This window comes from Meleagris gallopavo, chromosome 4 (assembly GCF_000146605.3).
Source record: "Meleagris gallopavo isolate NT-WF06-2002-E0010 breed Aviagen turkey brand Nicholas breeding stock chromosome 4, Turkey_5.1, whole genome shotgun sequence".
Taxonomy (NCBI): domain Eukaryota; kingdom Metazoa; phylum Chordata; class Aves; order Galliformes; family Phasianidae; genus Meleagris; species Meleagris gallopavo.
The window spans coordinates 27,948,610-27,970,304 of record NC_015014.2 but is presented as its reverse complement, the minus strand read 5'-3'; positions in this window follow the sequence as shown (position 1 = coordinate 27,970,304).

Below are 21,695 nucleotides of genomic sequence, written 5' to 3'. Positions count from 1 at the left end.
TAATACACACAGCAGAATTATTATTTGCATAGACCTCTCTGGCTTCTGTGTACAGGTGTGGATTAATACCAGGAGCCAAATGCTTATCTGTGCATGGCACCTATCCAAGTGGGAAGCTGCCACGTAAGTTGTTCAGCACCCAGGTCCTGGTCTGGTGATGTGCGTGTGCCTCAGGAGGCACAAGGGGCAGCTTGGCCCCGAACTTGTGCAGACACACTGCTGAGAGAGGGTCTGGTGGCTGTAATACTATCTGTGGTAGCAGTCAGGTGATGGGGATGTGGCTGGTGCTGCTTGGGTCTTAAATACTGCTCTTGATTCCTGCTCACCCTCCAGAGGGGAACGCAGAGCAGTTGGTGCAGCCATCCAGCCAGACCCCCAGGGTATCGAGGGAGGTAGGCACTGCTGTAAGTCATTCCTGGTTTGTTTGGGGAGGGAGGTGTTAAATGAGGGCATTTCCTTCTTCGGGAAATGGGTACATGCAATAGAAAGTTATTTTTAGTCCCTCTGCTTCAGGAGCTGATACACAGAGCCCTGACCTGCCTGCTGATAACGCATTACCTCATTTGCAGCTCTGCTGCTGACACGCACTCGCTGTGTCCTTGCCTGAACCTGGCAGGCCCCATGTGGTGCGGTTGTCACAGCATTGTTTGAAGAATGGAACTGCGGCAACGAGGTTGCTACCTGCTCCAAGCAACGCAGGAATCCAAGCAAACCCAGTGCAAATGTATCTTAGCAGTAGCAGGTTCATGTTTATGTTGAGCCAGAACTATCTGGAACCGTAGCTTTGTGCAGCATGGAACAACCTTGTTGCACTACTGCCATCACTCAGGCCTCAAGCCCAAACTCTATAGATGTAAATCAGCACGGCTCTGCTGAAATCAGTGGAGCTACCCCATCTCCAGCAGTGCGACATCTGCCCTCGGCTGCTCTGTCTCTTGCAAAACCACCAGACATTCTGGCCAGAGCAAACAGGCTATGTCCGGCACGCCGCTTGCTTCCTTAGAAAGCTGGGCGCGGATGGCCAACAGGCTGCCTCCCTCTTGCACCAGTGCCAGCGGCTGCCTGCGCGGCACCGGGCCCATCCGTGCACGGGCCGGCCGCTCCCCTCGGCGCTGCCCGCCTGCCTTTCCATGAATTGGCGCAGGGCCGCAAGGCCGCGTGCTGATGGGCTGGAAGCCTCCCGCCAGGACCACGCGTCACCGCCGTGGCACGCTCGACATCCCTTGGCCTGCGGCCCATGATCTGCAATTCCGAGTCAACACTCAGACGAGGCTCGTCACCCAGCTGACAGCATAGTGACCTTACTCCATGACACAGATTCAGTTCCACGGGTCACAGGGAAGGTATCGGATAAGCCGTTAAATAATTTTGAATGGGAATTTGTTCCAGCGATTAGAAATTAGCTAGGTGAGTGACATCATCCTAACCTCTTCTACCGGGTCACCTGTATTTTTGGATATGTCGTCACCAAAGACCTTTACATTGTCACATGTGTCACTGTTACTATTAGGTCACACCACAGTAGTCTAGAATAGGTAATCCACAGAAAGCCAAATCTTATACTTTTGTTTGTGAGATGGCATTAAAAGAAAGAAAGCAGAAAGTCTTGCTTCTCCACAGTCTCCTTTCTTGGCTACATAAACTTTGTTTCACCTCTTGCTTGCTCTGTTCACTTTCTATAAGCTGTAAAGCATCACTGCTTTATTTCAGAACTTGCTTTCATAAACTTTTTCTTCTTTTTCGTCCATAACCACTTTTTTCATATCTAACCTTCCCCACTGCACATTCTTGCTCATCTGTTCCTGCCCTCCTTAGAGATCCTTCTTTTCATCTTACTGCTTTATTCCCCGTGGCCAAAGAAGACCAGACATTTGATATTTGTAATCTAATCAAGCGCTGCATCTGTATCTGGACACGAGCAGCACTTTCCTCGCTCAGTTCTTTGCAGCCCTATGTGTTCTGTTCCTGTGACTGCTCATCTTCCATTCACATCCCTCAAGCCTCTTTTTTCAGTTCCTGTCACCAAACTTTGCAACCACCTTCAACTGTTTCCAAAACAGTTCCCTTCCTAAATTAGAAATTAGGAAAGGACTTCCCCCAGCACACTCCCAGTTTCCGGGCCTTTTTGGTTCAGAGGCTCTCAAGCCTTTCATTTTAACATGTTTGAAGTTATTCTGTGGGAAAAATTGTTGCCCAGCACAAAATCATCATCGTGCAGCTGCACAGCTCAACCTGCATCAAGGCAACCCAGCATTGTTCTCAACTGCAACACCTCTCAGCGCTCTCCATTTCTGCAGCATTGCTCTGGGTGCATGTCTGATTTACCTTCCCTAATCCATCAGCTGCCAGAAAGCTGTCAATCCAAAGCATGGCTTTTTCCTGCCAGCACTGCATGACAGCTGGTTGTAACTTCTTACCTTCTCACCTGTCTCAATAACCTCAGACAGGGAGAATCTCTCACCAACCTACTCCCATTGCCTCCTGAGGAGCGCACCATGCAGTCCCTATCCACCCTACAGAGTTCAGGAGTTGATGGAACAAACTGTTCTCCAGACTTGCTTAGGAATTACGCTTCCCTGTTGTCTCCTCTCCACTCACAGCTCTTACGGACAGTGCTCCCTAGCTTCTCCATCTGACTTGCAGTCAAGCTTTCTGCCCTTTTGCACACTTTTCTTTCACCCATGAATATCAGTGACCATTCTGCCTGCTGTCATGAACTACTACCGCCATACATCCATCTGGGACTAGCAAAATACATGTTAAGCTGCTTGACTAGCAAAATGAAAGAAATGAATAGTAAGTGATGATACCATGCCTATGTACCCATGCACTCCTCACAAAGAGTCGGAGGCAGCTAGGTTTAAGCGGTGTGGCCGTCAGTGCTCCTACTGTTTGTGACAAGCGAAAGTCGGGTGGAGGAGGAAAGCCCTGTAAACATTCCCAGCGAGAGAATGGCCGATGCGTAACTTCACATGTAATGAAATGCCAGACATTCCTCATGGGAGAGAGCCCTTGTGTGTGTTCCAGCCATGGGAAAAGCTTCTGCTGAAACTTGCAGTCACCAAGGAAAAGCAAATCCTAAGGATCCACAGGCTCCATGAGCTTTGCTGCCCTAAGAACAACCTGGCTGGAGAGAGTGTTGTGGGGCCCAAAGTGGGAGTGGTCACCATTCCATCCCAAATCACTCAGCATTTGCTTTTAAACTCAGAAAGAAGTAGTTCACAGTACTGTGTTCTGAAACTCAGAGTACAAACAGCAAGAATTAGACGATTTCTGTGAATGCACAAGCTAGCAAGAGTTATTTATTTCTTAGGTTAGTGTTGGGGACTAACAGCCCTCCAAGAGATTGAGGATGGAGACAGGTAGTGGTTGTGGAGAAGCCATCAGCCTCCCGGTGCATTGATATGCTGACCCTCGTGCACTTCTACTCTCTTCCAGTAACAAGTCTTTGTATAACCTTCTCACTGCAGAATAACCTATGTAATGGGAGATTTACAATAAAAGCATTTATTCAGTGGAGACAAACTGTGAGGTTCTGAGCACATAGTACATGAGGACATAGTATTCACACAGAGATAACTACCATAAAAGGGAAGAAAAATGACTTCAGATAATGCTCAAATGATTTAGAATAACCTATGCAAAGCTGGAGGAGGGAAGGAAAGCACATGTCTGAAGACATTTGGGAATATTCTGGCTTGCACACAGCGTCACGCTCACTAATACAGTGACTCACATTGCTATATATAGCTCCGTGTATCCCAAAGCCTGTCAAGGTGTTCTGAACAGTTTACATGAATCAAACCCCAACAAGTGAAGATCGCTCCTTTCACTCCCTGCCCTTTCCTTACCCCAAACAAAAAGTAGTTAACCATTTCGGAGCAAGACAGGTTTCTAGGTGAGTAATCAAGTTATTCTGTCCTTGTGCACTGAGGTCTGGCTGCCAGCATACGGAGATGGTTTTACATCAGGAAATGTGAGTCCTGCTTTTCCTTGTAACTCTGAAATGAGTCCCCCTGTGTAGTGAGGGAGGTCCAACAGCACAGCTCCAGGTGCGTTTGCTATTGCCCGATCTGAGTCTGTAAGGCTGCTCCTGGCGGCTGTCCACATATCGCTGGGATCTTGTGGAGGTCAGCAGCAATTCCACAAGTGGCAGAGGGGATAGCTGACCACATGCCAGATGTGTTGGAGAGCTGGCTGCTGTGGTGGGGTGAAGCAGGGCTCAATGCCTAGCGGGGAGGACCTGTTAGCATCTGGTCTGTGCCCGCCCAACCTGCGTGCCTGGCTCCTGCTGGATCGGGCCCTAGGACCGTCCCTGCAGGGGCACTGAGAGGTTCAGCAGCTACTCCTGTAATTCTCGTAAGTTTTTAATTATATTAACTACTGAAACACTTTCACAAATCCCTACAAGATACCCAAGACCCGCATGACTGTGTGGTTAAACACTGTTTCATCTGCTCATCTCTTGAGCCCTGTATTGAGTTGTATTAAGGTTTCCCAAGCAGCTGCCAGGAAGAACAAAATCCAGCTGTTGCCTGATGAGCTCAGATCAGTGTGGAAATCGTTCTGCTGCCAGTTGAGCCGTCACCTCGTTGTTGCTTTCTCCTTCTGCATTAGCTGGTTTTCCCCATTACACAACCCACTTAGTCTTCCTGAATTGACGCTACTCCCATTCCTTGCATGTTTCCATGCTTACGCTGCGGTCGCCCATGATGTAATGAGGCGCTGTGCCGGTCTGGCACCAGGCTGCTGCTTGCGGAGGCTGCGGAGCACAGTCACACAGCTGGGCAGCTGGACCGAGGGGTTCCCCAGCACAGACCCAGCTCTGTGCTGCCCTCAGCTTGCTCAGCCGCTCTTTACTTGCACAGTGAGTGTCCAGAGGACTTCAGGACAACAGAAGCAGGGCTTCTTCCTTGAGCATATTTCTTCCTTTTGTCCTATAATTCCAAGTTGTTGGGACCAGCCCACCTTTCCCCTTTCACGACTTCCTCTGGTTTCCATCTTCCTAGCACAGCGAGCTGCCATCGGGGTGTGGGGGAAGAACAGGACAGCCTTGGTGGTATTCTGTCAGACAGAACTGCTCCTGAAGCACTCTTTCCTTTCTTTATTGTTGTCCATAAAATAATGAAAGGAAAAACGTGCCTAAGTTAACTTGTTGAAGGAAGGAAGCGGGGCAAGAGACTTGTTTTTAATTAGTCATTTTGTGAACATTTGTGCAAGGACGCAGACTGCTGCCAAACAGCATCTCAATTAGCACAGCCCCGTGGGCAGACCTTGGCTGGAGTCGCAGCTTTCAGCTGTGGCAGGGGGAGAAGGCAGAGGGGGGATTTGTTTACTGTAGTTTGCTGCCTGCTCCTCTGGCTTTGCCGGGAGAGAGGACTGGGCCAGTGGGCACTGTCTGACTGGAAACAGTGACCACCCGTTCAGTAACCCTGGCTGGGACTCTGCCGGACACAGAGCTGCTTCTAGCGCAGTAGGGCAAGAAAGGATCCAGGGAAGTGCCAGGGCACCACGAAAATGCACACAAAAGCATTTTTTGTCACTCTCTGTTTTTATTTTGCAAAGCCAACTGCATGTGCCAAGTTCCCTGAAGTACAGTGGGTTATTTTTGAAGGAGGGGTTAATGGGAGGAATTGGGACAAAGAAATAGTTTTTCCTCTATAATAAAAAAAATAAAGAATTGAGGGGGAATACTTTTTTCCTGCTGAAAAACAGATCTGCCCCCAGGCTTCAAAGAGCACAGGATGGTTTAACACTGGCAGGTTTCAGCCTTTTAATCAGGCAGCAATCCGGAGCTGTGCATCGCGGGAACTCCCCGAGGAGCACGGCAGCATTTCCCAGCACGCTAATTGTCGCGTAAGGCGCCCGGTAGCTTCTGCTGGGGGGCAGGGGGAGGCGGCGAGGAGATTAAAATGATGATTCAATCAGCAGGCTCACAGAAATCTGCCTAGTGACAACTCTTTTTTTTTTAAGACTCGGGCTCTGTGCCGTAGTTACAAAGGAGGACTCTTAATTAAAATTAGCAGGCAGATGAAGCGTTTGAATGGGCATCTTTCAATTCTTTTCAGCTCACAGTAAACCCTCTTCTCCTTTTCTGTCTTTTCTCACAGCTAGCAGCTTAGGTTTGCTTCAACAGTTTCACTTGTCCATTTTCTTTCCATCACAAAAAAATTCCCTTAAATTATACTCTCTCTGGGATGTGATGCAAATAACTCACATTTCTATGATTCCTTTCAGCTACGAGCTATTTAAGAGGCAGCTCTGCTTCTTATCAGCCTGTGAGATAGCCTGTGTATCGCTCTCTATCCCCTGGCTACAGCCCACAGAACGGGACAGAAGCAAGCCAAGGGTCTGCACCAAAATCAGCCTTTGCTGGGTTGCATGTGGTTTATTTGCAAGTTTATCAGATCTGAACAGGAATCTTGTACAGCTCTGGCTCCAGCTGCTTCTGTTTCTGACACCTGTTGACAGTTAGGGATAAAATTTCCTGCTCTGAGAGAGGCAAACAAGAACTCGGACTATGCAGATCATACAGCATAAACAAGTGCTTGGGCATTTCTGTATATGCATATATATGCATCTACGCATGCAAGATTCTACTCTTAGTCGCAAAAACCATGTCAGACCACATGAATTCATGCTATTGCTGTATAAATAAGGCTAATTAACAACTTAATTTGTGCTCTCTGTCTTGTCTATCCCATTAATTGTGCATGAGAGCAGGAAATGGCCATTGCCTGCTTTCTCCAGAGAAACGACACGGGTTTGTTGTTTTTTTTTCCACTGTGTCACATCCTGAAACCACATTGTCCTAGCAGAGAAGACAACAAAGAAAGCACGTATTGCTGAGCTACTGGCAGCACTTAAAGAACAGACCAACAGAACTCAGTTCTGATGGTGACCATCGCATGATTGAGCAAAGCACAAAGCCAGGTAACTTGGCATTAAAGCCTCCAACATTGCTGGCATTTGGAACAGCTTTGGGTTCAGCAACTCGCCATGTGTGTCCTCTGCCAGGCATAGCAAGCTGGCTTGCTTCATTTCTTGCTAGGATTTGAAATTAAAGTGTAGATTCAAAGCAGATGGGGATGTTTCTGCAACAGCTGAATAGAAATGCACAGAAATGAAGACAGCTCCCTCCCCCTCCCAGCAAAGTCAGCGATCACTCGCTCAGACAAAGGCCCATTCTTCTGCAAGCACATAACATTATCTCTGGTGACCGTCTGAATTTATGGACTATTGGGGCATTCGATGCAGTGCTAGGAACCCCGAGGTCAGCAGCCCGGTGCTGCTGGCAGTGCACCCTGTGGGAGGAACAGGGTGACCTCCCTTCAGGAACTCCCTGAGCACTTGTTTTCCATACAAATAAAAGAGAAGGGAAAACAACAACAACACACGATATCAGCAAACAGCGAATGACTTCCTAGATGGCCTCTGCGGCATCCAGCCCAACCTGCCCTGCGCTGGAGCTGCTCAGCACAGCCTGGATTAAGGCTAGTGAGCAGGGACAGCTGCTCAGCCCGTCCCTCTCCCGCACTGACCTTGCGGAGGGAATCCCTCCCTCTTTTATCCTCAGATAAACTCCTGTCGGCCGCACTCAGAATAACTGTGCCAACCCTCAGGCACGGCGCGCCTGCAGCTGTCACGCAGCGGTGCGGAGTGCTTTGTTTGCAGCGGGGAGCTGCAAGTCATTACCTGCCTGCAGCAGGATCTATTCAGGGCATTGGTGCCTCAGAGATTTCTCAGCCCGGGTGAAAGGTTTCCTGCATTTGCATTTTTCTTCTCTGTTAAATGAACATTTCATTGGATGATTAGAAAAAAAACCACCCCATTCTTTCCCTAGAACAGAAATTTCAATCTGAACACTGATCTCTGCCACTTCATCCTTGGTGAGCACATTTTCCTTCTCCAGACTTTGGATCCCCTCACAGTTCTCTCTTTTCTTAGAGTTTTTCAGTGCAATTGGTCTCAGTAGTGATACTGTGCATTTTCTCCTTCCCCTGGAAAACATCTCCCCCAAATGGCTTCTGGCTGTTCCTCCCCCCCCTCCTTAAATAACTCACCTTTTAGGAAAACACAGTTCCCTCTCCTTGTGATACCATCCTAATCTCCTCAGTGCACAGCAAGAACAGGAATTTCTACTTCTTGGGAAGACACCCATACACTCAAGGAGAGAAAAGCTCAAAATCATAGAATCACCAAGGTTGGAGAAGACTTCCAGGATCATCCAGTCCAACTGTTCACCAATATTTCTACACTAACCATGTCCCTCAGGACAACATCTAATCATTTCTTGAACATTTCTCCAGGCACAGTGACTCCACCACCTCCCAGGGCAGCCCCTCAAGGTCAGCTGTGAAAAAGATTCTGTGTGTCTGCAACTCCCGTACCAATGTAGAAGGATTCCTGCTCTCTGTCTGAACTGAGCACTAATACAGGGCTTACCTTTGGAAAAACAAGCATTCTGCTCCACTCGCATAGCCCACTACTAGCTGAAGTTACTGCTTTTCATTATGACAGATGTTTCTGTTGCTACATTTCTAAGACACTATAGCTACAAAATAATCCCTCTCCCTCACCCCCAAAAGATGGTCAGGATTATGGTTTTAAAATTCATAAGAACGAACAAAAAATGCATACAGAACTTTTGCTGCAGGACAAACAGTATGAGCACAAGATTTGCCTATATTTTCTTCCTTCCTCAGCAGCTCTTAATGTTGAAATGAAAACAATAAAATCAATTCAACTGCGAGGACTGCCGAACTGAGGAGAGAGATTTCTGCCCTTCCACTGCTGATTTGGTTTCCAGCTATAAAACATTCTGCAATTCTGCTCGTAAGACAGACCGACTGTGGTCTGCAGTTGTGTGAGATATGAAAATGCAGACTTATGGCTTTGGGGTGTCCTGTAGGAGTAGCCCTTCTATAGAAGACTTTGCAGTGCCAAATCCTCAGATGCTGAATCCTTACATGCAGCAAGGCAGCCACAGATCCACGGGTGGATTTGGGAATACATTTCAGGAGTACCATTGTACAGGACTTGGGACTGCAATGTAGCCACGTGGTGCATGTTAGTTTTAAATGAAGAAATGTACAACTTCTAATCTGCCATATGCCATGACTCTAACTATGCTTGGTGCCATGACTAAAACATAACAAGTGAGAGAACTGTGCAGCTCTTCCCAGCAGGTGATCTATGTGACAGCATGGCTTTGTCAACCGCACTTTCCAGTTAGGGTGAAAGAGAGGATTGATCTTTGCTCTTTGGACAGGTCAGGTACTTAATACTATGCATCATTTTTTCTTCAGTTAGAAATTACAAGTTTATTTTTTCCCCTTTGAGAAGATGTGAAATATAGAAAATCGATCTTGAAATTAAATGTTTACCAAAAAGAAAGAAAGGAAGAAAGAAAGAGAGAGAGAGAAAGAAAGAAAGGAAGGAAGATAGAAAGAAAGAAAGGAAGGAAGATAGAAAGAAAGAAAAAAAGAAAGAAAGAAAGAAAGAGAGAAAGAAAGAGAGAAAGAAAGAGAGAAAGAGAGAAAGAAAGAAAAAAGCTTACAGAAGAGTTTCCCTTCAAGCAAAGAACACAAAGAATGCAAATAAACATCATCATGCAAAGAAGGGCTCAATATTACAAAAGAAGAGCACAGTGGGAGTTACTGGGGCATGACCAATATGAAAAATACCACCACAGCCTACTTTTCCTGTTATGGAAAGCAGCACCTCTAAGTTACTAGAGTCTGTAATGCTGCTGGGTAAAATCCTGCCTCTAGTCTAGCCAATAGGAGCTTTCCTGACCACAGCAACAGATGCTACATTTTATGGTCTGCTTTTCCGTGTACACATAAATAATAGCATAAATAGAGCAATAAGTCACTTTGCACTTATTTAAGTAGCTGTGTGTTATGTGAAAGCTACCTAAAGCTAAATCTAAAACAATGGCAAAGCCACAAATGAAGTGCAAAGGGTTAACAGGAGCTGTTACAGCTGCCCCCTCTTCAGTCAGACTATCAAAAATCCACTAAAATCTCAAGTCAGCAAAGTTCGTTTGACACTGAGAAGTGTAGCTATTTCTTCTACAGTGTTTATGACTAGCTCATCCCTGAATTTCTGGTCAGAAGAAAATCCTACATGCTGTGCTACATGCTGTATGCTTTCCCATGTAGAGCTGCACACAGTCTGTGGGCAGTGCCTTATGCATGCGCAAGCTGTAGTTCAGGCAGGTAGGTGCACAGGCTCTGCTCCACATGCAGGGCCATCCATCTGATTTAGGTATGTAGAATGAGAACCATGCAGGTATAGACTCCCCTCATACTCATCAGATGCCCAGAGGGGCACTAACATTTAGCAGATTCTGTTCTCCAAATGCTGGGTTTTCTCAGCATCATTGGTGGTGACCTGTATGAGCAAAATGATTGGCTAGGGCTGGTGCCTGCCCTGTTCCAGCTGCAATGCAAAACAAAGGCTAAGAGTGGTTACGTGTGACCGCAGCATCCCAGTGATCCAGGGCTCTCCAGGGACAGCCAGCCTCAGAGCAGTGCCTTCAGAAATCCTGCAGCTGGTACCCAGGGTCAAATGAGCACATCTCGCAGAATCATAGCGTGGCTTAGATTGGAAGGGACCTCAAGGATCATCAAGTTTCAACTCCTCTGCCACAGACAGTGCTGCAGCTGCTAGATCAAGTAAATGTGGAGTTGCTCTGCACTGGAAGATTGGGAGGGTCATGTGGGAGAGTTCCTCTGAAGATTGATTGGGATCAAAGTATTTCAATTACTTGAAAATGAGTGCTGTAGTTGCAAAGCAAGAGCTTAAACTTTCAATTAAGAAGGGAGGCTTTTCTCATCAGCTGTCTCTGCAGGAATTAGCTGGATTCTCCTGTCTTCACTGGGCCTTTGAATTGCTATTAAAATTCTAAGCAATAGACAAACAGAGAGCATAGAAATAAAATGCTGCAATCGTTTCAACCAGAACTTCATTACGGTCCTCCTCTGACTCCTTGTTACTGACAGTGTTCTTCTGTAAGCATCCCTTTGCTGGTTTTCAAAGGAAAGCTTTTTATAACACATAAAAACAGCACCAGCTGTTAGTTTCATCCCTAGCCCCAGGTACTTGCTGTTTCCCAGTTTACATCATTTCCTGTGGCTGCTTGTCCCAGGGAGGCTGGCCTGGATGGGAGCTACGCACTGAAGGGATACCTGGGCTGGGTCAGCCAGCCAGCCCCAGTCCTCTCAGCCCCAGGACTAATTTCATAGTCTGTCTCGAGCTGCAGGTTCTCATTTCTGTGCTGCCTTCCTTCAGCTTCGGCTTCCTGTAGCCCCGTGGAACGCATTCCCCCATCCCCATCCACTTCCTCCTGTTACCTTGTCACGGAAAACCTCTCTCAAAACCTCTTCTTCTTCCTTGCTGCTATTTTAAGTCCACAAACTTTCCTCCAACACAAACACAATAGACTGAGAGTTATTACTGCTGACCAGATATTTTCATCTTTTTTAGCAATGTCCTTTGTAATCCTGATCAGACTTTTCAGCATTCAACAGATGCGAGCTCTATCCAATGGGTCCCTTGTAAAACAGAACGCAAATCCCTTCCCACCATCTGAAGCAACAACAGTGCTTATCAACATCTAATTATTTGCCTGATAGCCAGTTTGGTCAAACCAGATTTAAAACACTAACATCAAAGAACACCTCTTAGTCTGTCATGGACATGTTGCTCTTCTGCAAAGCCGCTCATCTTGTTGTAAAGCAGTCCCTCAGCCATCAGCCCACAGTACAAGGCTGCTTCTAGCAGGATCTCAGTGTCCTGAACTCACTGGCAGTAGCACTGCTTGAGTTAAAGTGGTCTGGTTTTCTGGCTTAGCTTTTTGCTGATTTCTGAGTATCCTCTTTTACAATAGCCTCCTTCAGGCAATGGAGGCCAAAGCAAAATTTAATCTTGAGAGTGTATAACAAAAGAAATCAGTCTGAATTACCAGAAGATCATTAAGTAGTAGCAGCTGTTTTGAGACGTTGAATATTTTCAATGAAGCCAGAAGAGCTAAGGCACAGTCTCATATTTTATGCTGCCTAGTTATATTGTGGTGTGTGAGGGATGGGACACAAAAGAACAAACAAGTATTTTAACTGGAGCAGCCAGTGTTCTAGTCATACAAGTCACTCGTCCAGGTTTTCCTGCAATCTCATTTTTAATTCTAATCGTAGGTGCAACTAACATTCCAGAACATTATGGACTTGTGGGAACGGGTCCTCCTGTGGAGGTGTATATCTGAACAGCAAACACAGGCACCTGACCTCAGCATGCTTGCCACTCTTCTGAGGAACAGCGAAGATTTAAAATGCTTCTATTAATTTTCATTGTCTGTAGTGAAGATGTTTACCTTAGCTGAAAAAAGTTGCAAGCTACGATAAATGAGTTCCATTCAAAGTAGTCCAGTATCTCAGATCTGTACGTTTTCCCAGCTTTCTAAAAGAGGCCAAGCATGCACTGCACCATAGCGAGCTCTTTGCCCACACTGCTGCTTTGTGCACTAAAAGCATGGCTATGTTATGGATGGACAATAATCAATTAGTGAAATGCTATCTCGTGACTGGGAATTTGAGGCAGGCTTTGCAGGAACTGACAACGCTTCCTTTAACTTACCCGTTCCTCTGTAGCTCTCTGTATCCCCAAATATCAAAGGTCTTTCATTAGTCTCAAACTCTCTCAAACTCGCTTGGCTACTGGCTACAGGAAGCCCATGAACTGATGGGAGCCGACAGTAGCTGATGGCAAGTCGCCAGAATGAAGAACGACCAACTGTTTTCAAAGCTTTGAAAATATTTGAAAAGGAGCGACAGGGAGAGGAGTGTTGAAGTTCCCTTTAGGACTGTTCAAATACCGCTCTTCCAAGCGTCAGCTGCGTGTATCTAAGAGTCTTAACAAGAGTTAAAACACAATCTGCTGGGTTTTTTCCTTCTCTTTCAGCTTGGCGGCAGAGAATTTTCTGTCTCTTCGTGTTGCATCTTGCCATAAAGAGGAAAATTTAAACAGGAGAAAGAATGTGCTTTGAATTATTGGAAATTAAAGGAAAGTGGGAACAGCAGCTTATTCTGGCACTCCAGCCCTTTCTCAGTACAGTAATCTCAAATTTTTATGCAATCCTATAAGCTGGTAGAAGGGGGAAGCCTTCATGGTAGAACTCTGCTTTTAGACAGGAATCCTGCTTGTGAAATCTCAACTTGCTCCTGGCTTCCAATATCCCTGAAGCACAGGAGAGACATTCGACAGAAAGGCAAATGTAGTAGGCCTCCCTGCAGTAAGCCTTCTTCTCTAGAAGCTCTCTAAATGCTTCTTGCCACAAAATGAAGTTACTTGCATACTGTCCATTGACTTTTGAATGTTAAGGAGCTTTTAATGGCTATAGATAAAATATGAGTTCTGTGGAAATGAGGATATAGCAGTACAAGAAGGAACTCTCAAATTGCCCTAGTTTTGTGTAAGAACAAACTAGAGCCCATAATTTGATCCCCAGGACGGATTAGTAGCAGCCTTGTAAAGAAAAAGCTAAAAACTCTTTCTAAACAGTAGAAAGATAAAATTAGAATGATGTGGTGCGGGGGTGGAATTACTGTAGCCAGGAAGGCAACTACAGAAAATCTGTTTTCCAGGCCAGCCTGAAGATGCTAGGCAACTACTGGCATGGCATGCAGCGGGTGTCTCTTCCCTTACAATTTGTTTGGGTCCCAGGCCATTTTATCTAAGACTGGTTGATGACCAAGTTCTTTCCAAACTAGCCTGTTGGGTATTCAGAAGCAAAGCTCCATCCCAGCTCTCCATCTCCAGCCCACAGCCAAACAGGATGGTGGCTGTATCCATGCCAGGCATTTACATGCTCAGAGCTATGGAAAGGCAGCACCAGCTCCCATGTTTCTCTTCCAGAGCTGAGCTTTTATCAGGGTGAGATCTTCCACTGCTCCCGGGTCATCAGCTGGCTACAGTCATGAAAAACACCTTGCCTTTCATCTCTTGTACATCTGGAGAGGCAACTGTAGCTGTTTTCCCCGATGTAGATTTCAGCATGATAATCCACACCATTGTTGCCTGGAGATTACAGTAACCCACATGAAAACTTCTCCTGAAGACCACACACAAATGCAGAGAGAAGCTGAATGGCAACTGTAGCTCCAGGCAGCATCTTCTGATAGACCTCTAAAAATGCATAAGATTCTTATCTTCTGTGGTGCCTCAGCAGCAGTGTAAATCAGGAGAGATGTTTGTGCCAATAGTTTGTGGACTGTAATGTACTGAAGTCAGAGGCTTCAAGGAAGGTCTTTAAAAGTCTTTAAGGAAGCAGCCTCTGGTGTAAGGTACTGCTTGAAATAATGAATTGGTTTTGTTGATTTCAATTAAATTTACACCATCCCTCTCATGCTGAGGGAATAAAACTGAGACTTTAATTGCCAAAGGAGAGCCAAGCTAATTCACACTGGATTCTAAATGGTCTACAGGCTTGTATTATAGCTGCTTATATATCAGATGTTGTCAGCTAGGGAAAGTGTAGCAAAATGTAGCATGTGCATGAGCACTCCAAGGAACAGACCCTTGCATTTTGCTGCGTGACCTTGTCGTGTCTGGTTGGGGAACAACTGCTGTGCTGTGATGCAGTTGGGCAGGAGATCAGGTGGCACAAACTGGGCTGTTTGTTTTGATTGAAGGGGGAGCGTTGATAAGCCTTCAGTGGCACAGGGAAAACAGCCATAGCACAGGAGGAAAAACTGTCCTGCAAGTCACTGATAGACAGGAAGAGAGTTTGAGTTTGTTTTAAATGAGAGAAGCTCTCTGATACATAAGGTCAATGAAGCACTGTGTGTAACTGGGTTATCAAGGAATCTGCATTGTTTGAGACCTCTGAGAACACACTGGATTGGGCTAAAACAGGTCTGGCCGGTGTTGTCTAGGGTGGAGGAATGGGGCTCCTGAGGCTCCTCACAAACCTACTTCTCCCATATGCTTATGAGTCATTGGTTTGCGTATCATACAAGGCACAGAGGAGAAAGAAAACATTACACGTGGGCAAGAAAACTCAGTTTCCAATCTAATCACACAGTGATTAGAACAGCACAAGATCCTTCCAAAGCATGTACCCTTGTTTTGGCTCGGCTCCTCAATCATCTCCATCTGGAAGCAAAGCCGCAAGTGAAGCAGGAGCCCAGCAGCACTGGCACGCAGCATCTTACAGATGGACACACCGACATCTCATGGCTGTCTGCCCAGGGATTCCCAGCACTGGCCTTTGGCACACTGCGATAAAAGAGGAGTGCTTGGAGTTACAGGCTGCCACGAGCGAGCCCAGCAAAAGGGACGAATGCTATGCTTTGTCACCTGAGGGCATCTGTTGGAGCAGTGGTTGGAGGAACTGCCCCCACTATGGTCACTACACTCTCCCTGGCCACAGCGTCCTCGAGCACGGTCTTCACCTCCAACTTTTGGAAGAAAAATTTAAGATAACTGCACTTCAAGTGATCTTTAAGGGTCTCTTCCTACTCCAAAGACTCTTTAATTGTATGATTCATCCAAAGTTCTGTTTTCAGCAAAACCAGGAGACCCAACTGGATTTCCTGATTGAAGTTCAAAGGTTGATGGAAAGCAGAGCTGTGTAAACGTGTTTTCTGAGGACGCTGCTGCCTACAACACTTTTCTCTCTTCTATTGCTTTTCTTCTCCCCAGATGCCAAGCAGGACCATTTCTGTTCTCATTTTCCATTGTTACTGACACACCACAATGAAATACTGAAATCTGTAGCAGGTCTTTAAGTCTATCAGTGTTTTTTCCTTTGGATCCTTTCTTCTTTGAAGAAAGGGGTGAAGAAAGCCAAGAACATCTCACCCATTGCTTCTGGTTTCCAAGGAGGATGCACTATTTAGCAGGGCTGTGATGAAATCACTATGGACAATCAACCTTCAGCTGCTGTCAGGAAGCGATCAACTAAAGAAATCCATGCTACATCCAGGTCTGAAGCCAGATGGACAAAGATCACAGAAACTGGAAGATAGTGATGACGCTGACCTCTCGGTAACCTTCCCTAAACGGCAGGTTGATAACATCAAGTGTGTCTTGAAGAGCAGTTCAGCCACCAACGCTTGCTTGTTTTGGCAAGCTCTCATGCTCGTAGAGGCATGCTGACTGCAGAGTTCAGCCAGAGCAGCATCAGCACTTAGCTATTGCTTTCGGATAGTTGATATTCTTCAGCCACAAGTATCAGCATTACCACTTGACACATGGGGTAGCTGAAGTACCCAACAGAAAATCATCTCTCGCATTGTACCATGTTTCAAGAAATAAATTCAGTGCCTATACACTTGATAACTTTACCCACTCTACCTTGCCAGCCGTAGCTTGACATATCTAAAACTAGCACAACTGGCTGAGGTAAAGGTAGAAAAAAAGAGACTTTGCTTTACTTTCTTACCCCAATATTTCTCTTGATGTTGAATGGAAACACCTCACTTTGAGCATGCTTACGTGAGCATCCCCAGCTTTGTGGTGCAATGTGATGGTCTGCCAGCACACACCAATCATATACACCAGATCTAAACCACAGAAACATGGTTCCAGCCAGCAGGAACAAGAGAAGGTAGCAGCCTTGACCTCAGTGTTCTGATTCTTGCAGCAGGAAGGTCCTTTTGTCTCTTACACTCAGCCTGCTTCTGAAGATCAAGCTTTTGGGAAACAGTTCCCATCTAGTGATACTGGGTTGGCATGGCAAGTGACTGGGAGCGCTGCATGCTTCTGTTAGAAGCACTGCTTGGTACCATCAGGTGCAAAGCTTGTCTGAAGTATTAATGAGAAAAAATAGGAACAGGAGAGCTATGTGAGGTGACATTATAATTCCTGTTTACTCACATTTCGTATTCCTGAATTAATTCCCTTCACATAACTGTTTTTTTCTACTCATACTGTAGAGGCATTTAATTGTCACTCTTCTTGATTTTATGCAATTGTCAGGGAGTGCAGTTTTTCATGCCTGTGTAGGCATTATGCAGTATCCAGTCTTGGTGATGGGCATATAATAGGGCAGGGGGAAATCACTGTGCAGACCAGTTCAGCTTTACTCTCTTGCCCTGTTTTAAGGTCAAAAATCAAACTGATTCAAGAGCTTCTGCATTAGATCATTGCACCACTGAAATGCAGGTACTGGTGTCGATAAATTGAAGAGGGTTAGCACTAGTTGGTTTAAAAATGCATGAATTATGAGACTTCTGGCTTGGATAAGATTTAATGAATTATTAATCCTCATATTTCACAAATCCCATGCCCTTCATTCCCTTATGTCTGTTTATATCTATATTCACCAGTCACCATTTCCCCCGTAAATTAAGGATAAATTAACTATAAATGAGGTAACACATTTTTACCATCCCACCTTTTCTTTCCTGTTTGACACAGATTATTTGTATATCTAAATACCAGAGAAGACAATTACATTCATGTAATATGACCTCCTGCAGAATGCACTCACAGAGCCTCACCCAGTATTTTCTGGATTAACCCCACAACTGCTACATAAATCTACAGTGAGAAAACAAGATGTATATTCATTTTAGAAAGAAATGTGATCTTAACTCAAAGGCTTAAAAGGACAGTGAACGCACTGCATCCCTAGACAAGTTTTTTTCCAAAGCATTTTTAATGCATTGAATAAATACACCATCCAAATGAAGAGACAGCTGAACGTGGGGCAGAAAGACCCCAGTGTCAGCCACAGAGCGCAGCCGACAACAGGCTGCCTTTGTCCTACTGGGGCCTCCTCAACGTCTGTGTTGAGGTTGCACTGCATTCCTCTGCTGCCACATTGCAGTGAGAAAGCACTGGTGCTGGTAGGGAGGACAGCAAATCCTTAGGGAACACCTTCTTCACGGGCCAACATGGCATCTGGGTTTTTATGGCATGGGATTTATTACAAACTACCAGCAATGCTGGCTTGGGAAGAAGGTGTTCTGTGAAGGACAAAGCCCCAGAGTGTGGGCAAGTTGGTGTTCCTGGTCTTGTCTTCCACATAGGTCTCCATGGGAAATCTTGTTTTGCTTCTCAATCTATAAGCACAGTGCACCATAAATGCAAAACATATACAAAACTCATTAAACTATACAAACAGTTTCCATATGTGCAACAGTAATAATGAAAATGTCTCCCTAATAAGAAATCTGGATGTGTTGCATCACCCATAAGGGATCTGAGTTAATGGCACATTGTTCCTCCTCTAGTGACCTTTGTTGCTCACTTACAAGTACTAACCCAAAGCACAGCTGAAGTGACTGATAATTAACAAGGCCAGAGGAAAATGACATGTCATAATATCCACACAGCTATAAATCATGGGGCTGAGCATCACAACCCCTTACACATCCAGAATTAGAAAGAAAAAATTCTGGTGCCAAGATAACCAGCAGGAATATTGCATGTATACAAGCCCAGAAATTTTCAGTTTTTAGTGCTGAAGTTTTTACAGTGTTTTGCCTGCAGTCTAATGGATTGTACTTGGGCTGGTACAGAGGGAGGTGGTGGAGTCGCCATCCCTGGAAGTGTTCAAGAGGTGTCTGGATGAGGAACTACGAGATATGGTTTAATAGCTTGTGGTAGCAATGGTGATGGGAGGATGGTTGGACTAGATGATCTTGTAAGTCCTTTCCAACCTTGTGATTCTGTGATTCTATGATTCTATGATTTTATTTATTTCTCAGAAGGCATCAAGGCAGAACTTGGGGTTACAGGCTTCTCAGAGTTAAAACCTGAGGCATATCCTATTTGTCTGCCGACTGAGCTTTTTGATATTGCTGTGTATGAGTGGTCGTATGTAGGAAGTACTTTGCTTATGCCTTTTCTCAAGTTTTCGTTCATTCATTCTCAAATCAGGGGAAAAAAAACAAAACTCTATGCTTCAGAAGCTTTTCCACTCAGCAATTCAAGCTTTAGACCTCTTTGCCGACAGCATGATCTTCTCAGGAGGCAAGTAAGCAGGGCATAGCAGTACATAGCAAATTAAGCCAGTAGTGAAGCCAACTGTTGTACCCAGATGACAGGAGCAAGAGGGTGTAATGAGAAAGTACCAAAATGCACTTTAGCAAGACACAAAGGTAAATTCACTTCCCTTGTGTATTCCTGCCCAGCTGTGCAGAATTCTGTGCTGCCCTGCAGCACCTCTTTGTCCATTCGATCAACTGAGCTGCTTTGCACTCACAGACTCCTGAGGTATGAGCGCTACTCAAAACGAGGTATGAATCTCTGGGTCTGGTTTAAAGTAAAGATTTTTCAGGAAAGAAAATCAGTGTAGCTATGAGTACTTCTGTTGCCATGTGGATAACAGCACCTTACACAGCTTTTCTGTTTTGATGTGTTGATAGAGGTAGCAGAAATACACCAAAGTTGCCCATAAACCAAAGAAATCTCTAACTCTCTTTCAGTGCCTGGTTTCCAATTTGCACCCCACATGTGGGGAGAAATAAATGTATGTACGTGGCTTGTATTTGAGAAAGTCAAGCAGCAGTGGACTGAATTATAACCTGAATGCATATCAGTGGAATGAGATGCTGATCCATTTGCACAGTAATGTGCTATATTTAAGTCACGCATCGTGGCATCTTCAAAGAGACCAGTCATAATTATGATGGATTAGACTGCAGAGTCAGTCCTAGATGCAGTAATTGTTTCACAGATGCTGCTGATGTGACTTGAATTTCTAATGAATTATAGCTGAGGAAGAATACGTATTGCTGCTAAATGGCCTGAATAAAGTACAGTTATGGGAAGAGAGAAATGCCTAACTGCTGTGCTTAGGGAAAAGCAGGTTTCCTTGGAGGGGCAGACCTGTCACCCCACACCGATTGTGAGGTGCAAAGAGCTCGTATGAGTGCAAAGACTTCGTATGGACCCCAGGCCTGCTGAGCAGCAGCACCAAGACATCTTTACAGCGCCCTAGGTAAAACCAGTAAGAAAGGCCCAGCTGCCACGTGCCAGTTTTAAATTACGAATAATTGCTGTGATCTGTAACTGCTTGAGCAAGAATTGCACCAAGATGCAGCTCGAGAGGATTGCGAATAATGCAGACAGAGGACAAAGCGTAACAACCCTAGCTGCACTTTGAAGAACATAAACGTGGCATTTTTTAATGAATGAATTAACTTCCTATTTTGAAGAACCAAGTACTTATGTTGTCTTTCACAATGCCTAAGGTAATCCCTTCTATGCTGGAGATGAGCAGAACTCAGGAGAATGGGTTGGCTCACACTGTGAGGCTTTTGCCAACACTGGGAATGATCATCCTTGCCACCTACGGAAAATAATGTTGTGGGTTTTAGGGACGGCACGCATCTCAGACTCCCTTTTGAAGCACAGATGCACTTCTTGAGGGCATCAGAGCAGTCAGGTAGCCCCTGCTTGGAAGCAAAAGGTGGGCTTACCTGTGCATAAGGAACTGAGAAGAAAGATTGTCCGGGAACATTCAGGGAGAATTAAGCTGTAAACCATACAATACTCTAGAACACAACAAGCTAGACTAAAAAAAGAAACAAAATTTGTTTCTTTTCTAAAAAAGAAACAAATATTTTAGAAACAGTTTGACAGCATGGTGTTAATTACCAGAGTTCCTTTTATTTCATTTCATACTTGTGCAGTAGAGCAGTCTACACGCTCGTGTCTGAGCTGCGGGTCAGCTACAGTTCCTATCTATGAAAGGTGTGAAGGCAAAGAATGGTTTTCAAATTAGGCTGACGTTTTATTTTTGAGATACTGTGGGATCCTAATTCTGCTGCCTCTCCTGGAATGACACATCAAAGGGATCCTTTTTGCGCTGCTTTCCTCGACAAAGAGGCAAAGGCTCGTGTCTCAGGGTACTTTAAAGCTAGCTGGGGAGATATAGTGGAATACATGTAGAAGGGAAGAAACCTGCCTTACCTTGTCAAGAAAATAGAGAAGATGCTCAAATATTCCATCTTCCTCTTGCATCTCCTTATTCGTATCTTCCATTTCAAAACCTCTTTTTTAAGTACTGTTATTTGCAGAGAGAACCTCTTCTGTCACACAAAAGATAAATTCAATACAGAAGAAGTGAACTTTGGAAGGTGAAAAGGAAGTGTAAGACCTAGTTTGGGACAAGGATGAAGTGGATCCACGTTGTCATATGGGTGCTTGCCAGTCAAAATTTATGTTTAAATTGTCCTGATACCAAGATTGGAGCCACAAGCAAGGATGTTTCTGCTGGAAATAACCAATCTTGTGAAATACTACTACTTTAAAAAGCACTTTAGAGTCATATTGATTGAGCAAAGGAATACTGCACTGAGAATCATATAAATTAGATCTTCTTTAGGTGGTTGTTTTTTTTTTAACATTGGTGTAAGATAAATACATGAGCAGAGCAATGTGATGACAGAAGTTTTTGTTCTTGGGTAGTGGCAAAACAGCCACGTGCCATGCTTGTGTTGACTTTGCAGTCCAGCCAGGCATGACCTGGTAATGGGGAAGCCTTCCATACCCCTCGATGCAAACTAAGTATAAAGCCTTCAGGGCAAAGGCATGCACAATTCAGATTTTCTCTGGAGCCTCACATCTGGAAAACCCTCTGCCAGTCTGTCTTCTGTCATTTGTGACTGTTTGAGAACCATAAAGCCAACAAAGAATAAATTACATGCAGAGTCAAACAATGGCTTTATCAGTGGGAT